The following is a 6142-nucleotide window of genomic DNA, read 5'->3' on the forward strand; positions in this document are numbered from 1 at the left end:
AAGAAATCCCTTTCCACTCACGCCTGTGGTATGCTATTATTTTTGTTTAATTAATGGGAATGAAGTTACCTTACAGCCTCTTCAGACCTTTCCTTGGGCCTTCTGCTCTTAGACCCCGGCAAGGGGGCCCGCTGCCCTGGGTCCTGCACTGCAGAGGGTCCCTCTGGCCCTGACACTTCCTCTGGCCACGCCCTCCATGGGGTGGAGACAGCAGGGCCAAGGGGGCAGGGTCATTGGCTCCATCCCATGCTCTAGAAGCCCAGGACCCCAGATGCCCTGTCTCAGCAGCCCCTGACCCATTCCTAGTGCCTGCACCGGCTCTCCCGGAAGCTCAGATTCCCAGGACTCACAGAGAGGCCAAAGGGCAGCTGTATGTATGGAGGGTATGAGCAGATCCCGAATGTGAGTTTTGAGTGTCCCCCTGTGAACATCCAAGGCCACTTGTGGCAAGGGATGGACCCAGCATTGGGAAGAAAAGGATCAGGCTAGTGGTCAGAGACTGGGAATCAGCTCTCCCCACACGCTCACTTTCTTTGCCGGACTCCCCTGTGTCTTGGAATTCTAAATTTGAACCTGGTCTTCCCCCTTATAATGAACGTATATTTGTAAAGGCAGGACTTTAGAACCTACTGCACTTAACATGTTTACATGTACAGGATGTGAGCTCCCAGGTATGCTCTGGCCTGCACTTCCAAAGGTCCAGAGCAGTTATGTTGGCTCTACTGAGACTGTAATTGGTAAAGACCATCTCCAGAGAGGAGAGCTCCTGCTTCACGCTCCAAAGTCAGGATCTTCTGAGTGGATAAAACAATGGACACTGTGACCCTCAATTGTAAATTGATTTAGAATAACGCCAATGTGTGTAAGACGTGTGTGTGTGCACGCGCGCACCTGGGGACGTGTGTTGTACATGATTGTGTGTTTGTGTGTGCTCACGTGCACCTGGGGATGTATGTGGTTCTGTATGTTATGTGTGTGTGTGCGCCTGAGGACGTGTGTGGTTGTGCGTATGTTATGGGTGTGTGGGTGGTACATGACTCCATGTGTGTGTGCCCGTGGGGATGTATGTGGACTAGAGCCAGTGTGTCTGCACGTGTGTTTGTGTGTACGTGCATGCATTACTTTTAATAGTAGAAGCTGTCCTTTAGAAATACGATGTAGTAAAAATTGTATGATGTCCTTTGCTGTATAAATCAAAATTAAAATTATCTTCAATCACCAGAAATTTAGTCCCCCTCAGATTCTGTTTTTTTTCCATATTGATTATGTACTCATTTTACTGATGAGGAAACTGTAGCTTAGAGATGTTGACTGATTCAACCAAGGGCATGGAGCTCGCGCGCCCAGGGCCAGGACCCAGTCCAAGCCACGCTGCTCCAGAGGCCTGGAGCCCTGCTCATGATCATGCGTGGCCTCTTGGCGGGGGAACAGATTCTGATGGGCTGTGGCCAGCGTGCAGGCTGCCCGTGCCGGGGACTCGGGAAGCCGGGTGGAGAGTACCAGACAGCAGACAAGAGTGAAGGGCTGCTCAGAAGTCAGATAGTTTCCTAGGTCTTGGATGAGGAAGGAGGCTCACTGCTCATCCTTGATCCCTTTGCTGGTGGCCAAAAGGGACCAAGGCCCACGAGAGCACTTCTGGGAGCTGCCTGCCAACACCTGGAAAAGGACTGCTCAGGACTGGCTCTGCAGTAGGAGCAGAGGAAGGAAATGTCGCCTCCTGGTGGACATCCTTTGTGATGGCAGTAGGAGGCCTAGGAGCCTTGGTATCGAGGTGGCAAGGCAAGGTCCTAGTGGATGATCGTTTCCACGTGTCTTAAAAATCATTGCTTCATATATTTTATCCATTTTGTGGTTTATTTTAGGGTGGTAAATATGGTCAGTGTTACTCCATATTACCTAGATTAATTTTTTTATTGTTAATTTTCTCTTCAGTGATTTGGAAGCTATATTGCCTCTTAAAGAAAATTCTCTCTAAATCTTTATAAATCATCTCTAAGTTCATAAATTTATATGCAATTGGACCAGTATTCCTATAAGAGTCTCAAAAATGAAATAATCTATTAGATCCTGTTCCTCAATAATGATAAATTTAGCATATTTTACCTCTCTGTTGTTCTAAATTGTGTGTGTGTGTGTTTGTGTGCTCCAGTTACTACTTTTTAGACAGTTGCTTTAAGTTTGTTACATTAACAAAGAAAATATAGGTATATACATCTTGGATTTCATTGCTCACTACCACTATTTAATCCCATGTCTTTCCCACTTTTGAGTTATTTACTTATTGGGATTTCCCAATCAACTGGACACATGATTGACTAATTGTTTTTGAGCGGTGGACTTGGAACACTTACATATCTATATGCAGATTTATGTTCTCCTCGTCAACAATTCTCAGAGTGTTGTTGATGGCCCAAGCCTTGTTTTAAATTAAGGCATTGTTTTTCATCACCAAAAAAAAAATTATTAATTTAAGGTGTTGTCTTTTTATGGCTGGCTAGTCTTTTATGGTGAATGGATATTAATACAGATTTCCTTAACCTTCCTCCTTCTTTTTGCCATAACTCGAATTCATTGAGAAGCATGTTTTTACCATTTCTCAGATGGGCTTCAACTTTGACTTCTGCTTTAAACCATCACCCCACTCTTTTTCTCCATGCTTATTCCTGAAAAAGTGAGCTCTCTATTGGTTTATAGGTGGTTCCCGTCAAAGATGTGTGACTCCCTGTCCAAAGTTCCAAAGGAAGAGAAAAGGAAAGATTCCTGTTTCTGGTGGTTACATTTTGTCAGGTTAGAGATCTAGTTATCCATGTGGCTGCAGTGGAATCTGCAATATCTTGGCTCAGAGTTTCGTTTTTCTGTCTTACTAGGGGAACCGCATTAGCTGGGGTCACGTCGCTGTGGCCGTTGTCAGGATCCTGGGACTGAGGCAGCCCCTTTGCCTCCTTGTTATTTTGATCTTGCAAACTGGGTCCCAGTTATGTGAACCCTGCACCTGGTGGCCAGGATCACCCCACACGTGACGTGTACCCAGTTCCTTGGCGTCCCTCACTGCTATCAGCTAGTTCCAGTAAGAGTACGTGATGGCTTCCACTACTGTCCTTCCTCCATCCTCTCCAGGCAGGCCCTCCTTTCCCACTAGTTGGCCCTAAACCTTCTCTCCTGCTCTACATACGCTGACGGAATTCCTCAGGGTTTCCAGCAGGTAGATGGGTCTCTTCTATGTTTGGACCCCTTCAGTGCTTGCAGTGAAAATATAGGATGTGGGAAGGAGGAGCTTGGGGATTCTCCATATCTAGGGCCTCCCTATCCAGCAGATTCAACTAACGGTGGATTGAAAATATTGTTGAAAAAACAGAAAGTTTCAAAAAGCAACACTTGAATTTTCCATACACTGGCAACTACTTACATAGCATTCATGTTGTATTAGATACCATGAGTAATCTAGAGATAACTTAAAGTACACAGGAGGACACAGTGAAAGAGAAAGTGACAACAAATATATGTGTATACTCATGTATAACTGAAAACTTGTGCTGTATGCTGGAATTTGATACAACTTTGCAAAATGACTATAACTCAATAAAAAAAGTTTGTACATATACATAAAAGTAGATGGGGGGATGTACATGAGTCCCATGCAAGTCCTATGTCATTTTATACAAGAGGCGTCAGCATCCATGGATGTTGACTTCAGGGTGAGTCCTGGAACCAGTGCCCCATGGTTACCAAGGGATTACTGGAAGTCCAGGCTCCTTATCCCAGCCTGCCATGTCCCCACATGGTCTGACTCCTACCTGTACCACACTTCCCTTGTCACTCTCCTCCAGCCCTGGCAGACTGCCCTCTGATTCTTGAACAGGCCACACTCACTGCACTTCATGTCTGGCCCTTAGAAATACCCATTACTTTCTGAGCATGGCTCTGCTTTCACAAGATGGGCTGCATTGTCACTAGAGAAGTCAGTGTGGAGGTTCCTTTAAAAACTGAAAATGGACTTAACTCATGATCCAGCCTTCCCATTCCCGGGCATATGTCAGAAGAAAACTCTAATTCAAAAAGTCACATGCACCTCAATGCTCACAGCAGCAGTATTTATAATAGCCAGGACATGGCAACAACCCAAATGTCCATTGACAGGTGACTGGATAAAGAAGTAGTAGTATATTTATAAAATGGAATACTACTCAGCCATGAAAAAACAAATAATGTCATTTGCAGCAACATGGATGGACGTAGAGATAGTCATTCTAAGTGAAGTAAACCAGAAAAAGAGAAAAATGCCATATGATATCACTTATATGTGGAATCAAAAAAAGAAACATATGAACTTAAATACAGAAGATAAACAGACCCACAGACATAGAGAAACAAACTTACGGTTCACAGGGAGAGAAGGGGATGGGAAGGGATAAATATGGGGATTCGAAAAGTGCCCCTCTTGGGGAGTGATGGAAATGTTAGCTATCTTGATCGTGGTTATGGTTTTCTGGGTGTAGACATTTATCAAATTCACCAAGTAGTACATGTGAAATATGTGTATTTTATTGTACAGGTATCATACCACAATAAACGTGCCCTTAAAAAAAAAACAGGAAAACACTGGCAGCATTTTGTCCTACGTTTTTATGTGTCTTAAGTGAGTGGGTCTTCAAGATTCTGGTCTGCCATATTTTCTGAACCAGAAGTGCCCTCCTTCCCTTTTCTTTGGTAAACTGTCAGTGGGTGGCATTTATTCCCGTGGCTTCGACTGCTCTCTGTCCAATGATTAACTGTCAAATCTTTTCCAGCATGGACATCTCAGTTCAGTCCCAGAAATATATTTCTAATTGACAAGTAGACATTCACATTTGGTTAGCACATAAAAATCTCAAGCTCTGTTTGTCTGGATTTACACTCGCCCAGAACTAGTTTTACTTTTTCAAACAATGGCATCACTGTCCCATCTCTTTTCTGTGCCAAACATCTGGGAGTTTTCCTTTACTTTTCCACTCCCTCACCCCCATCAGTACTACAATTCTATTCCTTAATGTCCCCCAACTAAGTCCCTGCTCCTCGCTCCCCACTGCATTAATTCCCACCCCTATCTAGTCTCCCCAGTGCTGTACTTTAGAGTGAACAATCCACTTTGCTCACTTTTAATGACTAATCTGTGTCACTCTCCTCCTTAAAACCGCAAAGAATTCCACGCTGCGTGTGTGAGGAAGTCCACGCTCTCTGATTTAACGTCACACCTTCTCATCACCTAGTTGCTGCTTTTTTTCAGCCTCAGCTTCCGTTAGTTCCTCACAGCCTCTAGCCTCACTGACCTTCCTTCCCTAAGTGCAAAGTGCTCTTAGACATGACCAGGGGTCTGCACGAGACACGCAAGCTGCTGAGAATCCCGTCCCCACCACGCACTCTCCTGGTCTAGAGATTTGCTGGAATCCGTCAGATGTCAGTGCAGAAAGCATTTCCTCTCTGACACCTTCCCTACCTTCTAGAACACAGCCCCAGGCAGTGCAAGAGCCCCTCTGAACATATAGTATATATGATGCAAAGTGACTCTTACCACATTGTTTTGAAAATCTATTTAAATTTGTATCTTCCACGACACACTGTGATCTCCTTGAGGGATGGGGGGCTGTGTGGTATTTGTCTAGACAGCTAATGTCTGGCATAGGCCCCGGGCCATCGGAAACAGTCTGCTGACTCATCAAGAAGACTTGTCGTCTTTGCGATGTACGAAAGACTACATGCTCTCTGATCTTACACCATCCGGCAAGGGTCAAAATAATTTCACATAGAACTACAGAGGCAAAATATGTGTATTCTTTTCCTCTTTGTGAGCCCTAGATCATAGGCATCCTGGAACGGAGGTGTCACTCAAAGCTGTCTGTCCCCTAGGCTGTTACGCCCAGCTTCAACATATTTTTTGAAGTTGTAGGGATACGTGTACATCACCCCGTCTTAAAGCAAATGGTGCTTCAGCCTGACCAAGTTTAATGTCCATATAAAAATCAGAAATCTTCCAAACTGAAGCCTGAAGAAACATTTCCCTTTTCTCCTTCCAGTCTGTCTGCCATCTGCACCCCACATCCCCACTGCTCATCTGCATCAGGCCACGTTCTATCTAGAAACATTTCCGGTGGGACACTTGGACAAG

This window comes from Vicugna pacos, chromosome 19 (assembly GCF_048564905.1).
Source record: "Vicugna pacos chromosome 19, VicPac4, whole genome shotgun sequence".
NCBI lineage: Eukaryota > Metazoa > Chordata > Mammalia > Artiodactyla > Camelidae > Vicugna > Vicugna pacos.